This window comes from Equus quagga, chromosome 14 (assembly GCF_021613505.1).
Source record: "Equus quagga isolate Etosha38 chromosome 14, UCLA_HA_Equagga_1.0, whole genome shotgun sequence".
In the NCBI taxonomy this organism is placed as follows: domain Eukaryota; kingdom Metazoa; phylum Chordata; class Mammalia; order Perissodactyla; family Equidae; genus Equus; species Equus quagga.
Genome location: NC_060280.1, coordinates 19,376,518 through 19,395,794, shown reverse-complemented (window position 1 = coordinate 19,395,794; position 19,277 = coordinate 19,376,518). Strand labels below are relative to the sequence as shown.

Below are 19,277 nucleotides of genomic sequence, written 5' to 3'. Positions count from 1 at the left end.
CTTCACCCCTCCATGGAGGGGAGGGCCCTGACCCCTTCGTCTGATGTTCAGTTCCCATGGACCTTTCTGAGGTTGCTGGGTCTTTGGCCCTGGGTACTGGGTAAATCTGTGGTGGACACTAAATGCCAAGCAGGGCTAGATTCAGAGTCCTTTTTCCGTCCCCACCACACAGACGCAGCACACTGACTCTTAGGGTTGTGCACCCACAGGAATGCAGGCCTTCCCCCCGTTTGTGACCACCTCCTCACCAGCAGTCCACAGGGCCCAGCTGAGGGCCAGCGGGATGTGAGGAGTGGGCAGAGGGAAGCTTTGTCTAGCAACCCCCATTCTGTTCAGCCCCCGAGCCCAGCAGCCTGCCCCTCCTCGCCAGCTGAATCTCTCGTTTCCTGTCCCCTGTCACGCTGCCTCTTCCTTCAGCCACCACTCTCTGCTTTGACCAGGCAGCCCACGCTGGGTCTCCGAGAGCGGGCCTCCCCGGGCCCCACTGTCTACGTCTCCCCTCCTCTGCTCTCTCGGGGTCTCTGCCCCTCCTGACAGGTCAGCTCCCCTGGGAAGATGCGCTTTCCACCCACAGGCTGGCTTTGGGGATGCCAGGACTGCTGCCACCTCCACGCTCATCTGTCCTTCCGCTCCCATCGGAAGCCCAGGCCCAGCCGACCTCCTCCCACTCGAGGAGCACGAGCAGCATCACTGTCCAGCGCTCTCTGCTCCCATTTGGAGAGCACGTGCATCTGAAATACTCGTTTACAAGGAACACAGGCTGTCCAAGACAGGCCTAGAGGTGGAAGATCTCCCCGAGGCCGGAGGCCCTGTGCTCCTCGCAGCACAGTTAGCTGTAAGATGGTGAAGGGCACAGAGAATGGCCTCTTTTGGGAGTGGCTACCTGGGCTTCTAAGTGGTCAGTGTTTGGCCTTCAAAAGTACTGAGTTGGAAAGGAGCCTGGACTTCAGAGCAACACAGAGCTGGGTTCCACTCATGCTCTCCGTCACTGGGCCACCTCGGGGAGTCAGATTCGGCCTCTGCCTTCTCAGAGAGACGACTGCACAGGTAGTGTGTCCTTCTGAGGCGTCACATTGGGAGGCCCACTATGTCCACCTGTCACTCCGTGGTGTGGGAATGCCGGACCTGCTCAGGTGTCTCCACATTGCAGACACACACTTCCCCCTCAATGTTTTGTCTTGGTTGCACTTTCTTTGGAAAGTCATGTGGTGAGGGGCTTTCCATCTTTGCCCGGCCGGGCCACGTAATGGGGATTTTGCTGGTGGACTGGCAAGTTCTGAGAATATCCGGCAGATGGTCATGCAAGGCTGCCAGCAAGTTTGAGAAACACCTGGGGTGCTTTCATTGCACTTCCACAGGCGGGTGTCACTTCCGCGGTGTCCTGCAATGGCAGGTGCCCCGCAAATGTTTGAATGGCTGAGTAAGCAAAGCCGTCCTGGGCTGGGGCTCCATCTTCCCGTCACACCAGCCCTTTGCAGGCCCAGCCAGCCTGTGAAGTGGGGCTCCAGAGCCTGTGACTGCCGCCTCCCAGCAGAGCCCCGAGCACCCCCAGCCTCTGCCTTCCCCTCAGGGATCCTGGGGCCTCCTTGATGGCATTCGGCTTTTCTACTTGGTGGCCAGGGCCTTTCATGCTACCTCCCAGGGCCTCACCGGGCAGCTGCGGCTCCCGCTGCCCCTTCTGATGCTCCTGCTGATTCCCTCCCAACACTGGCGGGGTGAGCCTTCCCACTGGGCTTCAGCTCTGAGGATTTTCCCACAGGCAGACCCAGGGCTCCTTAAGGCCAGGACGCCTCCTCCTGGCTGTATTGCCAGCTGGGGGCACCTAGTAGCTGCTTGGTAAGTGCTGGCTTTTTAATGGCCCCTTTCTGAAGTAAGTCCTTGTCCTCCAGTGTATCCTGGATACAGTCCTCGCTGGGCTGGATCAGAGCGAAGGAGGCAATAGGGAAACTCCAGAGTCCCGCCCGTTTGGGGCATTGACCTCACCCTATCCTGAGGCCAGGGACACCTTTCCTTCCTTTCTTAAAGAAAGTCCCAGCACATGCGAAGGACGGACTATCAACCGAAAGCCCTAAGTCCTAGGCTCCATTTCTCGGAGCGAAGGAAAGACTTTCTGCAAGTAGAGATGCTAGGAGGCCGAGAACTTCCAGAATTCCCTCCAGGGACAGGCCGATCGGGCCACTGAGCTCCCACTGCTTGTGATTCAAAAATAGCGTTTGTAGTTCGTTTCTTAGCACAAAATAATACACACCCAGCTTGGAAAATGGAGAAGCAGCAGGAAGGCAAGGGGAACAAGGCGCTTCGCTGCGACCCCGGCTCCCGGGCTTCCGTGCGCGGCCCGCGCGGCCCCCACCGCGGGCGGGTTTGAGAGAGGGGGCACGCGCCGCCCCAGGGGCCGTTCCCATCACCCAGAGCCGGCGGCAGGTCCCGGGCGGCCCAGGCCCCGAGCCTGCGCTGCTCGCGCCTCTGGGGGAAGCGACCCCGCGTCCGGGCCGCCAGGGGGCAGGCGAACGCCGCGGGTCCCGGGCCCAGGCCCGGTCGGGGCGGGCTGCCCGCGCGCGCGGCCCCCTCGCTCCTCGGAAGGCGGCGGCGGGGACCCGGAGGCCCCGAGCCAGCCGGCCGCGATCCCGTCTTTCCGCCAACGACGCAGAAAGTTGGCGCTGTTTTCCTATTTTACAGATGAGGAAAGTGAGGCTCAGAGGGTTAGGTCATTGCCCGAGGGGACACAGGCAATGACAGATCCGGGACAAACCCCAGGTGTCCTGACTCCAGGGCGTCTCCCGGAGTCCCGGCATGTGACCCGGGCTGCCAGGGCGGGCCTGCCTGGAGCAGCTGGGAGAAGGCCCCCACCCTCCCCCACCCCCCACCCCCACTCCCGCTCTGCCTCCGCCCTTGAGGATTTCCCCTTGGGGCCTAAGGAGGGCCCTGCTGGCACCTGGGGGCATGTCGCCTGATCCACCCTCCCCTGGCCCGCACAGCCGGCCTGTTTCCCTGAGTGCCCGGCAAGGGGGCAGCCCTCCCCTCCCGGCCCCTTCGGGCGCCTTGGCGGAGCCGCTGGTGGCGAGGACAGTGGGGTTGAGGGGAGGAGGCGCAGCCAACGGGCCGCCCTGTTTCCTAACTGGTTCGACCCCGGCTGCCCCTGCGAGGCCCCAGCAAACACAGCAAGGTCATCCAGGGCGAAATTCCAGCCCGAGCCCTGAGCAGGAACTTCGGTTTTTCCGATAAGGCTCAAGAAAGGACACGAGTGTCCTCCCACCCCCTTGTCAGCACCTCTGTTCTTGGGAGGCCTCGGCGCAGACAGCTGCCGAGAAGAGAGGAGACAGGCCCGGAGGGATATGGGGCGCCCGGGACAGACACGACGAGGAGCACAGCGGCAGCACATGGGCAGGGACCCGGCGGGCAGGGCGTCCGGGGGCCCAGAGATCAGACATGGTGCCAGGATTGCCCTCGCGAAGGCCAGGAACGGGCATGGAGGTGGGAGAAAGGTGCGGTCATGGCTGAAGCAGAGGGGTTTTAGGGGATTGGGCTGGCAGCTCTGCCCCTCCGGGCCTGTTTCCTGATGTGTGGACCCTGGGACTGGCCAGTGAGTGTGATGGAGGGGGCTGTGTGGGGCGGGGCCTCGAGGCCAGGCCAGATTGGTGGAGATGGAGGCGGCAGGGACCCCTGGGGCAAATGCAGCTGGGCCCAGACTGCTACGTCTCTCCTGCTTCCCAGAGGCCTCTGGCTCACTTCTTCCCTGCACGCTCTGTGATGGAATACTTGCACCCAGCACTGGCTGTTTGGCTTGGCAAGTGAGCAAGGTCGTAAAGTCACAGCTGGCCTGTGGGCACCCAGTCACCATATGCGGCTGAGTCAGTCACAACCACTTCCCACACCCCCTGGGGCAAGAGCCTCTGCTCGTGCCTGCACACACAGACACATCCACACAGGCACTTAGAGACGCCAGGCGGGGCTGAGTCACTGCTGCCTCCTCAGGGAGCATGTACCTGCACCCACATGCACACAGATACCACAGATGCCATGTATACCTGACTGAGTCACCAGCCACGTGGAACCCTGAGGGAGGGCACCGAGAGTGTGCTCTCCCATCCCTATCGAGACACAGATACCCAGCTATAAACACGTGCATGCACATGCCTGCCATACATCCTGTTGTGCCTGTGACATCCTACTAGGGGATCACAAGTGTTTGCACAATGAATCGATGAGTGAACGAATGAATGAATGATAAAACAAGTGACAATGTGAGCAACGCCCACATGGCTCGGACACTCGGTAACATGGGTTGGGGCAGCACTGCAGGGTGGGTCCCCAAGTCTGTGTCTGCAGGGAGTTGTCTTGCTCCAAATATAGCCTCCGTGGGCGGGCGGGGAGCCAGGGCTGCCTCCCAGACCGTGACTTCACTGGGCCTGAGGCCCAGCCTCTGAGGAGTTGGAGAAAATTAGCAGAGAAGAGGCCCCCAGCATCCCGCAGCCAGGGCTGGGCTGTGAGATGGGAGTTGTACTCTGGAAATGTCACTGGTCAGGGGCTTGAGCTGTAGGACAGGGGGCTCTGCAGATGGGTGCAGAAAGGACTGGCTCTGGGTTGAGGCTCCTGGGAGCTCCCTGTCCTGGACTTGCCTGGCCGAGTGTGCAGGAGGCACGGCCCCACCTGAGAGCCGGGGCAGGCGCAGTGCTGGGTCTACCTGGTGGCGGCCAGACCAAGGCCCTGTTAGATGGTCCCTCCTCTGGGCGCGCCTGCTCCTGGGCTGCTCCCGTCTGCTCCTTGAAGCTCCCTTTCTCTAGCCACTATGCTTCTGCTCTACTTCATCGTCTGCAATATTGTGATATTACCTCACAGGACTATGTAACTTTTCTGTTCAAAATCCTCCCAGAGCTCCCCACTGTGCAGCAGTAAAGTTGGGTTGCCTTAGTCTGGTGCTCAAGATCCTTCCTAATGCGTCCCCGCTCTACCATGCACGTTTTGAAAGGCTGATGTAGGGAAGGGTGGTTGCTTGGTTACACGCTGATGGGTGGATGGGCGGACTCCCGGCTGATGGATACTCATAGGGATGAAGGGACCAGTGGACTGTCCGATTTGTAGACGGATGACTGGATGACTAGATGTCTAGATGATTGGGGCTGGATGTAGGGGTGGAGACGTGGATGGGTGGGTGGGTGGAAGGATAGTGTTCAAGTCAAGGCTATTTTGGTTGCAAGAAACGAAACCCCACGTGTCATCGGGAAAGGGGTGGGGACGATTGTGAGGCTACAATAGGCAACCTTGCAGGCCTCACCGACGTCATGCCCCAGGAAGATCGGAACTGGCCAGTCAGCAATGGTGGCCCTTCTCTTCACGTCTTGAGGACCTCAGTCTGTCATGCCTGCTCTGGGGTGTGGTCTCATTCCTCTCTCGCCTGGCTTGGTTCTCCTCAAGGCTCAGCAGCCATCCTCTCAGCCACTCTTGCTCCTTCCTTCCACAAGTTTCTATCAAACTTTCTGTGTCTGTCTGTACCTTGACAGCGCTTCTACGTGCTGGAAAACAGACTGCGAAGAAAACATTCCTGCCTTCACGAAGGGTGCTTTCTCTGGGGAGAGAAAGACGCTAAGCGGCTGTGTGGGAGGCAGTGACACGTGCTGTGGAAACGATAGAGCAGGGCGTGGAGAGGGCTGGGGTGCTGTTAGAGAAGGATGCTCAGGGAGAACGTCTCTGATCAGGTCACATTTGAGTAGAGACGTGAAGAAAGCTAGGGATGAACCCTGAAGATATTTGGGGAAGAATGTTCTAGGAAGAGGGCCTGGCAAGTGCGGTGGCCCTGAGATGGGACCCCTCGGCGTGCTCGAGGAACATGAGTGAGGCCAGCGTGGCTGGTGCAGAGTGACCAAGGGCCTGGAGTAGGAGATGAGGTCAGAAGGGCAGCAAAGGGACAGATCACAGAGTTTTACAGGCCATTGTAAGGACTTAGACTTTTACTCTAAGAAAGGGAGGAAGACCCTGGAGGATGTTCAATGGGGAAGTGACACGATCTTATATTTGCTAAAGGCCCCTCTGGCTGCTGTGTTGAGAACAGACTGAAGGGGCCACGGTGGAAGCTGGGAGACCAGCTGGGAGGCTCCCGCAGAAATCAGGTGGGAGATAGACCGGGGTGGCTGTGGCGAAGGTGGTGACAGGCGGCCCAGTTTAGGATGTATTTTGAAGGTAGACTTATCAGGATTTGCTGATGGATGGGCTATGGGTGTGAGAGAAAGGAACATCGTGTCAAGGACAAGTAAGACTTGGGCCAGGGCAACTGTAAAGATGGAGTTCCGGCCTCTGAAGAAGAAAAGCAAGCTCCCTTTTTGGCCGGAGGGGGCAAGGGGAGAGGAATTTCACTTCAGTCGTGTTCACACGGCAGTGCCCACTGATGCTCAAGGGGCGAGTTTAAGAGGCAGTTGGGTACTTGAGTCTGGGGTTCAGGAAAGAGGTTTAAGCTGAGTTCCAGTGTGGGACTTGCCGCCTGCTGGATGGCATTTAAAGCCATGATCATTACGGAGAGGGTGGAGGGAGAGGAGAGGTTCCGGGAGTGACCCCCTGGGCCTGCTCCAGTGTCGGAGGTTTGGGAGAAGAATAAGCACCAGGGGAGACTGAGACGGAGTGGCCGGGGAGACGGAGGAAAACCAGGAGACCACGGGGTGAAGAAACGCCCGGAGCCAGAGGGATGAATGTGGTCAAAGCTGCTATTCAAGTGAGGCGGGGCTGAGCGAAGGCTTCCACGGAGGCAGCAGAGTCCCGGTTCTCACTCACGACCAGCTTTGCGAGGCTCTGCCTGAGAGAGGTGGCCCCGCGCACGTCAGCTGTGGACGAGGGGGACACGTGCTCCAGCATGGCCATCCCGCTCCACCTTCTGCATTCATCGCAGGGGACGAGGGCTCAGTGCCAGGCTGCAGGGCGCCCAGCTGTCCCGGCGTCTCCTGAGCTCTGCCCTCCCTCTGGATCCCCACTCCCTCAGGGCGGAGGCGGACAGCAGGCTGAAGGGAGAACTTCAGTCAGTGGGAAACTTAATGGAGCAACAGCTGGTAAGTTCGGGCTGGACTCTGGGGCTGGAACGGACCTGCCTTCTCAGGAACACCTCCCCTTCACACTCTCCAGGAGGAGAATGCTTGAGTGGCTAAGTCTGCCACATCTGATGCAGAGGCATTTCTGGGCAGGGTTTCATGGCCAGTACTCAAGTTCTAAGTTACATGTGTGTGTGCGCGTGCGTGTGTGTGTGTACACACATTTATCACATAAGCTTCTATATCTATCTATCTATAATACACACACAGCTATACACACAGACACGTAGTTGCCTCAGCTGACGAATCCCAAGAACCAGCCTGTGGTCTAATCAGAATTGTCCAGAAGTAGAACTGATTTCCCTTGATATGTGTGATACAACCCTCACGCTTTATGCACAAAACAATGTTTGTGTCCATTTTCCTCAGAAAGAGGAGGTGGGTGCAATGGGTCCTAGAGCTCCAAGTACTCCTTTCTAGTATAAATGAGTTGTGAGAATAGTAATTAGATCACTAGGTATATATGTCATATGAATAAAGGAATATTTAGGCTAATGAGCCATCGGGTCAGACTGGATCAGAGAGAAGGGCACGGGTGGCTGGACGGAATGTTAAAATGGATGGTTGGCAGCTAGTTGGATGGTTCAACTGGATGGAGAAGTGGACGGTTAGATGATGACTAGATTGATGGATGTGCGAATTTACGGTTAATGCATGGACAGGTTTCCTCTGTGCCCCCTCGTGCCCGCTGCACCTCAGAAACTGCTGGAAGCCGCTCTCACCCTCCTTAACCTCAGCATCCCAGAGAAGTTTTCCCCCTCAGGCCAGAACAGGCCGGGGGGACTCTCGGGGCTGCTCCCTGTGCCTCTGGAGAGAGCTGTGTGGCAATGGGCAGTGGAAACACCACTGGAGGGGAGGTCGTGGGTCACACGTACCCTCTGGCTCAGCCCCTGACATGGGAGCAGCCCTGGCAAGTCCCCCCGTGGGCTTGAAACTGTCTTTCTGTTTGTCACCGCTGCTTTCTTAGGTATTGTTAGCCTCTTGTCTCCACAGGCTCCTCCTTGGGCCCCTGTCAACATGCTCAGACCCTCTCGCCTTAAAAACGAAAGAACAGAAAGCCCCTTTGCCTCCACGCCCCTGCAGCTGCTGCACGGCCCCTCGCCCGGGCACGGTGACCTTCCTCCGGAGAGCTGCTTGCACACGCCGTCTGTCTCCTCACCTCTCAGGTCCTCTCCACCCACCACACTCTGGCCTCTGGGCCGCTCACTGCACTCAAACGGGCTGCAGAGTCCCCAGTGACCCTCAGGACACTACATCCTGAGACCCCCGTCCTCTTCCTAGATTTCTGGCAGCTGCCGGCGCTTACGAACACTCCTGGCTTCTTGAAACACTCTTCTCCACTTCTTGCATGACACAGCATTCTTCTAGGGCTTTCTACATCTCTGGCTGCTCCTCCATCCGCTCCCACCAGGTCCATCCTCTACCGGCCAGTCAGCAATGGTGACCGTGAGGCTCAGGTCAGCTCTCTCCTCCTGTGACTCACAACTCTCACCTTGGGCAACTTCATCCCTGTGTCAGCTTGGATGACCGGCTCTATTTTCTGCCCCCCAAATGTGCATCCCTCGCTCGGCCCTCTCTGTGCCTCCAAATGTGCACTAGGACGCCTGAAAGGCACGGCAGCCTCTACATGTCCACGGCCACGCTTACAATCCAGCGCTGGTCAGCCTCGGTGCTCACGTCTCAGTGAGGGGCCCCGCCGGCCGTCCAGCTGTGCAACTTGGCGACCCGGGGGCCTGCGCACTTCTCCCCCTCGGCCTCCATGACCAGACTAGCAGCAGTTTCTGTCATCTCACTTCCTCAACAGCTTTGAACTCAGTACAGTTCTTCGCATCGTCACTGTCCCATCCTGACCCAAACCACGGTCATTTTTCCCTGGACCACAATGGCCTCTTAAGTGGTCTCCCCACATCCCCTCTTGTGTTTTTCCAACCCATTTTCCATGTGGCAGCCACTCCGCATGTGGGTTCTGCCCCGCGGCTCAGAGATGGGGAGACTACTCTCCTGGAGAGGGTGGGGCCTGCCTCGGGTCACAGTGGGGCCGGCGCCCGGGCGGCCCTGTTTCCATGTAGGCTGGAGGACCGTTAGAGCTCAGCCAGGCCTCCTCGGAACGCAACGGAGAAGACGCTCTGAAATTTGCAGTATCAGGTTTCAGAAAACACGGGGTCAGGGTCAGCAGAGCAGCTGGTGGTGGGGAAGGCCAGGCCCAGTTAATTTCCTGTCAGAATGGCCCGGAGGCCCCAGGCCCTCTCCGGGTTGGCCACAGGGGAGGAGATGCCGGGAATGGCTCACATTCCTCTGGCTGGGGCTGCACTGAACCTCGGGGGACTTGCGGGGAGCGAGGAGGTGGATCTGCTGAGGCCAGAGCTGGGGGCTCTCTGCAGGGACCAGGCATCTGTTGTCCAGCCCTTAGGCTGGGATGGGTCCAGGGACTGAGGAGCAGACGGAAAAAAACCACCAAAGCTGCTGGAGCTTTGGGATAAATGAGCCCAACCTCACATTTCACAGATGAGGAAACAGAGGCTCAGATAGGACCAGATCTCACTGGGGTCACTCAAGTGTCCTGGTTCTCAACCCTGAGCTCTCTGTTCTGGCCGGCCCTATGTTTCCTGGAAGGCCTAGCTTTGTTGAGCTGTGTGACAGTGGGGAAAAAGCCGGGATAGACCTGCACTCCTCTTGGAAGGGAGGCAGGAACCCTCGCTTCCAGACCGGGTCCATGCTTCTCAGGTGGTCTAGCTCGGGGGTGGGTAGCCTATGTGGAGAGTGCGAGAGCGCTGAGTCAGCTGTGGGCTCCGTCCTCTCCCTGGAAGGTCCCAGCTCATTCCACCTACAGAGAGAACTTTATGTCCTGGTCCAGGCCCCAAGAAGATGACGCCATGGAGGTGTGCTCCTGGCCTGGAATGGCCCTCCAAGTGCCCCGGCCGGGCTGGATGGGAGGCAGAGGTCAGGGGTCCCCTGTACTCTCCATTCTCTGGTGCCAAGACTGGCCTGGTTGAAGTATGATGCCTGGAGAGGGCAAGCCCAGGACGCAGTCCCACAAACCTGGGTTCAAACCAGGCTCCATCAGATACCTCAGACGGGTCATTTAACCTCTGCAAATCATGGACTCCTCAGCTGCAAAGCGGGGAGGGACTTGATTTCTTTCTCTCCATCAAGTTGTTCGGTGGGTCTGTGACTTGGGCAGGGGGTCTCCTGTGTGACGCTATGGGACAACCCCTCCCAGAGCCTGGAAGTGCTGCCCACGCCCTTTCCCCACCCGCGCCCGGGGAAGCATGCGCCTGCTTATGGACTCAGGGCAGGGGCCTCTGATCTGCTGGCCAACCTTCCCCTACCCCCAGCACTGGACTCTGAGGCTGTGGCCATTTTCAGGTGTCCCAGGCATCAAGCCCACAGTCCTGACTGCCCCCCCTCTTGCCCCCCTCCCTTCCACCCCACCAGTTAGGCCCCAGTCCTACAGATACCACCTTGGGCATGTCTCTGAAGCTTCCGCGTCTATCCAGCTCCATTGCCTTCTTGTCTGAACAACCACAACAGCCCCTGGCCGCCCTCCCTGCTTCCAGCCCCCGTGCATTCTTTCCCAGGGACATCTTTCTAAACTTGTGTCACAACCTTGGCCTCCTCCACTCCACCTTTGCCCAGCTAGCTCCTTCTTGTCCTAAGACTCAGTGTACATGTCCTTAACTCAGGGAAGTCTTCTCTGACTAGGATCTCCTCCCACCTTCTTGCAGGCCGCCAGCTGTCCTCGCCTTGTCACAGTTCTGATTACACCTTGCAGGTATGGATAATGGCTTATTTTACTTGGGGTCCAAAGCAGCCAGAACGGGCATCAGCACACAGCAAGCATCAATAACTGTATGCTGAATGAATGAATGATGGACAGACAGCTGCATGGAAAGAGGGACACACTGTAGTTTGGGGTGACCAGCCCTTCCAGACCATAGTCGGTTCTATCCTACTGTTGGCGGTTTCGGGGGAACGTGCCCATGGTCAGGGCTCGTCCTGGCACCTCACATACTGAGGTCCCGGGCAGAGAGCTGAGTTCCAGCTGCCTCCCCCTGGTGAGGATCAAGTGATGGGGCCACGGCAGGGACCCCCAGCCCCACCTGCTAAACTCAGTGGCTCCAGGAAATGTGGATACTGATAGAGAGTGCACCCAAAAGAGGAGGAATCCAGGCAATGGGGCGCCTGTATCTGATAGTGTCTGCATGGATGTGCCTGCGTTGCTAGGGTACATGTGCAGGTGTCTGCCCTTGTCTGACGTCTGTGTCAGGACTGTGTGTGTGCACGTGTGAGTGCCCCCCTGAGCTCACACCCCCCGTGGCACTTCTGCCCTCTGCCTCCCTCCCGCCTCTCCCTCCGCCATCCCGCATCCGGTCCCTGCCCGGGGCTCCTATGCCCTGCATGCCTCTGTCATTGCACGTACCACTGTAACTCATCTGGATGATGCTGTATTAGTTTCCTGTTGCTGTTGCAAAAAATTACCACAAACTTAGTGGCTTAAAACAACACAAATTTATCGTCTTACAGTTCTGGAGGTCAGAAGTCCAAAAGGGGTCTCCCTGGGCTAAAGCCGGGCGTTGGCAGGGCTGTGTTCATCTCTGGAGGCTCCAGGGGAATCTGTTTTCTCGCCTTTCGCAGCTTCCAGAGGCAGCCCACAATCCTTGGCTCATGACCCTCTTCCATCTTCAAAGCCAGCAGCGGCTGGCCGAGTCCTTCTCATATCGCATCCCTCCGACACTCGCTTCTGCCTCCCTCTTCCACTTCTAAGAACCCTTGTGATGGCGCTGGGCCATCCAGGGTAACCTCTTGAGGTCAGCTGATTAGCAGCCTTAATTCTCCTTTGCACGTCAGGCGGCATGTTCACAGATTCTGGGCATCAGGACGTGGACATCTTCAGGAGGCTGGGGTGGGGGACGTTATTCTGTGCACCATAGTCTGTCTCTTCTTTTGGTTGCGAGCTCTCTGGGTCTGTGCTGCATCTTACCCAGAGACTCCTCGGGAGCAGAACAGCGCCCAGCCTGGCCTAGGTGTTTATCACATGTTTGTTGAATAAATTTCATTCAACCAACAATGTATTGAGAACCCATTTTGTGCTGGGTACTTTCACATCATCACAATTTTTATTCTCATTTTATAGGTGAAGAAGATGAGGCTCAGAGAAGTTAAGTACCACCCAAGGCCCCAAAGCTAGTAAGTGGCAAGCCAGAAGCTTCAGTGTACACTGACCTGAGGTAGAAAATGCTGACGTCTTTGTTCCTTTGGGTCCAGAACTCCAAAAGAGATAAGCCCCCAGACCTTTGGTGGTGGCCGTGCAAACGCGCCTCTCAGATTTCAGACTGGTCCCTGCTGCTGTGCCTGGATCATGGCCATCGCTGTTTGCACTGAGGCCCTCAGGCTGCTTCCAGCCATTGACTCCGGCAGGTCCCCTCTTGGAGATGCAAGACCCCCCCCGACAGACAAATTGGCACAAGGATTCCCCAAGGGCTTGCTACTTTCTTATATCTGAACCACAACCTGAGACTCTTCACCCCACCTTCTGTCCTGCCCTCTCTCCTCCGCAGGGTCCAAACTATGTCACAGTCTGACGTCCCTCCCAACTTCCCCCTGGCTCCCCGCCCATCTTCCCTCACAGGTGTCCCCCATAAATCTCTTGCACATAGAGTCCTGTCTTGGTGTCTGCTTCTTCAAGGACCAGAACGAATGTAAGTAGTCTGAGGAAACAGTGGTAAGATGGGGATTTGGGGCTGTCCCACTCAGAGGCAATGGGGAGGAAGATGTTGTCCTGATTGATAGGAGGCCCCCAGAGAGTCCTTAGAACAAGGCAGCAGCTCAAATGCTAAACATTTCACCAGCGAGGACCTGGGAAAATTTCCTGGAGGAGAGGAATGCTGGCAGGTGTGATAATTCAAGCATTTGAAAAATAGAGGGGCAACGATGCCTTCAAAAAATTGAATGGTTACTGCAGAGGGAAGAAGGACTGCGGGCCACTAATGAGCAGTGGAGGGGTAGGCGTGGAGGCCGAGAGCCCTGCGGTGGCTTACAAAGAGGCCCTTATCTCTGGCAGTGGAGGGCAGATACGGCTGAGTGGCGGGCTGAAGACAAACCGTTAGCGTTGCAGAGCGCCAGATAAGTCTGAAGGCTCAGCCAAGGCGGTTATGAGAAGATCGGGCCCTGGTGGGGAAAATCTGGACCCCTGACCCATGAGATAAAGACATCTGGATGGATGCCCTGAAGCCGCCGCGCAGCCTCCCTGACCCTCTGAGCTCGCAGAGGTGGCCCGCCCTTCCGCAGAAGAGCTACCCCTCTGCAGTGCTGAAAGATTCCCAAGAGGCCTCGCCCCGGCAGGGGCCCTCTCAGTGGCTGCCCCACTGCCTCTCCTGGGTGCCAGGGACAAGCATTAGGGTTGAATTCCAGAATAATCTGGCTGCAGACATGCCGGGCCTGATAAGGGAGGAAAGAGACTATACCATGAAAGATGGTAACTCTCATGGATCCTGGAACAAACCAGGGATGCTCCTGGGACTGGATTTTGCGAATGCCTGATTAAGGAGGCTGGAATGTAAGACTGGCTAACAAGAATCCATCGGCTGGAGGGCACTTTCTTGAGACACAAGATTTAATATCCTAGCGAGGATACCAGGGGATGGGGCAGACTCTGCTAGGGTGGCTCTTAGAAGTCTGGAAAAAGTAGTGGCTAACACTCAGTGCAGTGGAAATACCTGAGTTCTCCTGGCAGATGGTAGAGAAGAAGTTAAAAAAGCTGAGGAAAGTGGACACGCTGGAACGGATTTGTTATCTAAGGCCAGTAATGACAGGCAAGGACAGAGGGGCAGGCAAGGGGGCTTGACCCACAGAAAGCTGTGGAGATGGCGAATGGAGCAGGGTATCCCCAGGAGCAAACCAGAGGGGCAGCCAAGAAGCCTCTGCTTAATATCTACAGCCAGAAAAGCAGACAGGAGTGGAGGAGCAGAAGGCAGGGGCAATAGGAAGTCACCGTCCCTTGCTCAGTTCCCAGACCTGAACCAATTTTCAGATATGAAACCCGCTGACCGAAGAGGTGGCCAGATCTCTAGGAATAGGACCCTGCCAAACCTCAAGTATGTATCATGATGATTCCTTCAGGATTCTTCCAAAGGCCTGTGGCCATTTGTTTGGGTGATTGTTCACTAGAGAAAGGGGAATAACAAGACATTTGAGGACTAGTAGACACAGAGTTTGAGTTGACGTTAACACCTGGAGACTCAAAGCATCATCGTGGGCCTCTTTTCAGAGCCAGGCCATGGTGGTCAGGCAGTAAGTGGAGTCCTGGCTAAAGTCCGGATTGCAGTGGGCCTGCTGGGTCCACGAACCCACCCAGAAGCCCCTTGTCCCTGAGAGTGTCATTCACATGCTTTGACAGTTGGAGTAACCCCTACCTCAGTCCTGGTCTACTGGGTGGGAGCTATTAGAGCCAAGAAGGCCAAGTAGAAACTTCTGAAACTGCCGTGCCCCTTCTCCTCGCCCTGCCCGAGATAGTAAACCAAAAATAACATCTCATCCTAGGGGCTGTGGTAGAAATTAATTCCACGACTAACAACTAAGGATGAAGGAGTGTGGTCCCTACCATTGATTTCTTCATTTAACTCACCAGTCTGACCTCTGCAGAAATTGGACGGATTCTGGAGGAAGACCGTAGACCGCCACGGCTTAACCAAGGGGGAGCCCTGCTGGCAGCTGCTGTGCCTGACGTGGAGTCCTTGCCGGAGCAGGTTCACGAGGCCTTAGGTATGTGGCCAGCAGTAATTCATTGCCTGTGGTCTTTTCCATTCCAATTAGAAAAGAGGATCAGAAACAGTTCACATTCACATGGGATGGACAACAATATTCATTTACAGTTTTGCCTCGGGGCTATGTTAACTGTCTCTCTGACTTAATATAATCCCAAGAGATCAGGACCGTGATCCCACAGAACATCACCCTGATCCATTGCATCGCTGCGCCATGCTGGTTAGACAGGATGAGCAAGAGGTGTCCCTATGCTGGAAGCCGCGGCGAAGTCACACGCACTCCAGAGTGCGGCATATAAAACCTATGACGATTCAAAGACCTACCACTTCAATGAAGTTTTGAAGGGGTTCAGTGGTCAGGGGGATGCCAGGATATCCCCTCCCAAGTAAACGAAATGGCTGCATTTTGTATTTCTTACCACAAGAAAGCACAATGCCTGGTAACCCTCTTGGGGTTAGAGACAACCCATTATTCTGGGTGACAAGGAAGGCTGCCAGCTGTAGGTGGGCCCCAGGACGGGAAGAGGCTCTGCTGAAGGTTTAGGCTGCAGTGCAAGCAGTCCTGCCATTTGGGTTATGCTGTTTGGCAGACTCTCTGGTGCTGGAATAGTCAATAGTGGGAGAGGGAAATGGTGTAGTTGGAGCTTATGTCAAGTCCCAGTGGGAGAAGTGTAGAGCAGGACCCTGGGATTCCACGGCAAGGCCACACCATCGGCAACAGAGGGCTGCATGCCTTTTGAGAAACTGTTTCTGGCATGTTACTAGGCTCTGGTAGAGACAGAACACTCGCCCAGGGCACACCAAGTGGGACATCTGAAACTGCCCTCTGAGCTGGGTTCTGTTGGATGCATCAAGTCATAAAGTCAGATGGGGCTGACAGCAGTCCGTCATAAGACAGAAATGCTGCCTCTGGGACTGAGCCAGACTGAGGCAGAGGGCATGAGTAAACTGCATGAGGACATAGCCAGAGCCCATTCCCTGGCTTGTACTTATGGCCACATGGAGGGTTCTGTACAACCAACTGAAAGAGGAGGAAAAAGCCTGAGCTTGGTTTATGGACGGGTCAACGTGGCACATGGGTACAAGCTGAAGATGGACAGTGGCTGCATGGCAGGTGTAAGGGAAAGGAAAATATTCTTCCTGGATAGAGCTGTGAGCAGGGCGCTTGCTCACCCACCTTGTTGCACAAGAAAAAGTGGCCCAAGGTGGTGAGAATATATACACCCTCTTGGGCAGTGGCCAATGGTCTGGCCATTTGTTCAGGGGCCTGGAAGGAAAAGGACTGGCAGATTGGGGACAAGGAGGTGTGAGGTAGAGGCATGTGGATGGATGCAGGAGATAAAGCATGAAGCGTGAGGGTTGCAGTACCACACACTAATGCCCATTAGAAAGCACTCGAAACAGAAGCAGCAGTGAATAAGCAAGGAAAGAAAATGTCTTGGACAGTTGACACAAGCCAGTCCTTGTCATTGGCTACTCTGGAACTGGCATGATGGGCATATGAGTGGAATGGCCACAGTGGCAGAGGCAGAAGCCACAGAGGGGCTAACATGGGCCCAGCAGCACGGACTCCCACGTATCAAGGCCACTCTAGGAACTGCTGCCTCTGAATGTCCAACCTGTCAGCAAAAGAGACCAGTGCTGAGCCCCTGCAGTGGCACTGTGTCTCAAGGAGCCCAACTCACCGCTTGAAGGCAAGTCAACTGCATCAGGCTCCTTCCATCCCGAAGCGTCAGCGGTTCACCCTCTTTGGGAAAGAGATCTATTATGGGTTTGCCTTTCCTGACCACAGAGCCTCAGTCAGCACCGCTGTCCAGGGACTTACAGAACGCCTGATCCGAAGGCATGGAATTCCACCCAGTACAGCATTTGACCAGGGACACTGGAGGGTCCCACTGGACTAGACTATGGCTGCCACCAGGGCACTTTGGATTCCTTATGTCCAGGGACCAGCCGGGGGACTTGACCCTGATCAGCAGGATTCAGGGCTGCTACTCCATAATGGGGACAGGAAGGAATGTGTGCGCCCAGGTGATCCACTGAGCACTCCCAGATGATCCCCACTGTCATCATGAAAGGACATGCGCAGCAACCCTGACCTGAGAAGGGTTTGATTACCAAGCCTTGAGGTCCCCTTTCCCCCTTCCCCGGAATGAAGGCTGGGGTCACACCACCAGGTGAGCCATCAACCTCTGCCAAGGTTGCTGAGCGTGAGGAGGATTCAGGATGGAGGGTAGGGGAGGGAGAGGATGAGACTAAATACACCGACGGGGGTTGTAGTTAGTTCTACCATCTCCCTTTCTCTCTTCTGAGTCTCCCTTAGGAACAGCCCAAGGGAAACAGGCAAGAGCTACCCTCTGTATCTGGTGGAGAAGCAGCACCGTGTGGCACAAGGGTGGACTGTGACAACCATGAAGACTTCTCTCGGTTCTCTGGCTGCAGGGATTGGAAGTGGCCGCCCGCGCCAGCTGCTGTATCCTGAAATCTATTACTGAGTTTGCACTAAGAATGCACTTCCCACGAGCTGCTGCCTGCCAGTGACTGAGCGTGGCGGGGATCCTGGCAGGCCGTCCTCAGGAGATTGCCGATGGCTTGAGGACTTCTCACCTGCCTTGCCGAGCCTCGTTAGCCCCGCACTGCGGTCTAAGTCTCCTCCGCCCACCTCTCCTTCCTTCTCTCTTTCACAAGGTCACACCCGCACCATGGTCTCCTGGCTCTCCCAGGCTCCCCTGCTTCCCTTCCATTACAATTTGAGAAGCACTGATTTAGATGATTTTGTCTTTAAATCCTTTAAATCTCAGTTTGGAACCTGAGTCTTTGCAAAGGTAAACAGTTGGAATCACAAAACCATCTGGGTCCTTCATTTTGTAGGTCAAAGCCCAGCAAAGTTAAGGCACTAGTTCAAAGTCAAATGGCGAACTAGAATAGAGCCAGCACCCAGGGGTCTTACCCGCCAGCTCTTCCCACTGTAGGCTCTTCTGTGAGCAGGCTGCTTGCTCTAAATGTGCATTGTCTAGTGTGGTAGCACCGGAAATGTGGCTAGTTGTGGTGTAATAGAAAAACACTTGGTCTTTGTCCTGGGTTCCTGGCCTGGAGTCCCTCAAACCCTTAGAATTTCCTGGGTGATGGCATGTCTCTCGTTATTCACAAGGAGTGCCTCTGACCACTCCTGTGTTTATGCGAACGAAGTGACTCACGGTGGGGCCCTAGATAGCTTCAGGATGGGCGCTGGTCATTGGAAAGACCAAACATGTGCATAGAGGGTGGGAACTTGCAGCTTCAGGGGAGGTGGTGGGGGCTGCAGAATGAGTTATAAAAACTCTTGAACAAGATTCAAAGAGCTCCCGTTTGGTGACCACATTGAGACGCTGGGAGGGTGGAGGCCCCGAGAGGGCATGGAAGGTCTGCACTACCCCTTCTCCCATAGCCTGCCCTACGCTTCTTTTCCACGTGGCTGTTGTGGAGTTGTACCTTCAAAATAAACTGATAAACATAAGTAAAGTGTTCTCTTGAGTTCTGTGAGCTCTTCTAATCATTGAACCTGAGGAGGGGGTTATGGGAACCTCCCAATTTATAGCTGGTCAGTCGTAAGTATAGGTGACCCCTGGGACTTGCACCTGGCATCTAAAGTGGGGGCAGTCTTGTGGGATGGAGTCCTAAACTGTGGAGCCAGCACTAACTCTGGGGAGTTCGCGTCAGAATTGAATGAAATTGTTGGATGCGCAGTTGGTGCTGGAGAATTGGTGTGGAAAAATGACATGCATTTGCTATGAGAAGTGGTGTCAGGAAAAAGATGACACACTAGTCCAAACAGAGATGTGCTGTAAGTGTAAAACACACCCTGGATTTTGAGAACTCGGTATGAACAAAGATTATAAAATATTTCATTAATAATTTTTTGTATTGATTTCATGTTGAAATAATAATTTTGATGTATTGGGTTATATAAAATATATTATTAAAAATAAGATGAAATATGTAATTAAAATGAACTTCAGGGGCCAGCCGGCAGCATAGCGGTTAACTTCATGCACTCCGCTTTGGCGGCCAGGGTTCACTGGTTCGGATCCCGGGCGAGGACCCACACACCACTCATCAAGCCATGCTGTGGTAGCATCCTACATATAAAATAGAGGAAGATGGGCAGAGATGTTACCTCAAGGCTCATCTTCCAAAAAAAAAAAAAAAAAAAGAACTTTCTCTATTTTTACTTTTTAAAAAAGATTCCTAAGCGGCTCACATTCTCTATCTACCTGACGAGGCTGCTCGAAGCCCCGTCTCTTCATCAACACTGCTTTATTCTCTGCTTAACTCAGAGCTCTGGTTGCCACTGCTGAGAGCACTTCCTGGTTACCAGCTTGAGATCTTACAAAAATGCTTTATGCAGTGAATGGGATTACTTAACTATTAAAAGAACTCCTGACAAAATATCTAGAAATGTCGA

At 55.5% G+C, this 19,277-nt stretch overlaps 1 long non-coding RNA gene across 5 annotated transcripts; it reads left to right on the top strand.

Annotated features, from left to right (window-relative positions):
* Window positions 1–6,551: 6,551 nt before the first annotated feature.
* On the top strand, window positions 6,552–18,376 carry LOC124251851 (uncharacterized). 5 transcript variants are annotated; one of them, XR_006891865.1, is made up of 5 exons: window positions 6,552–7,031; window positions 10,796–10,842; window positions 12,205–12,769; window positions 14,712–14,831; window positions 17,147–18,376. It is a non-coding gene; the product is annotated as an uncharacterized LOC124251851 (long non-coding RNA). The 5 variants fall into 5 exon arrangements; XR_006891864.1 differs by having other exon boundaries at window positions 12,205–12,257; window positions 12,629–18,376; XR_006891863.1 differs by having other exon boundaries at window positions 12,205–14,831; window positions 17,157–18,376.
* The last annotated feature ends 901 nt before the right edge of the window (window positions 18,377–19,277 follow it).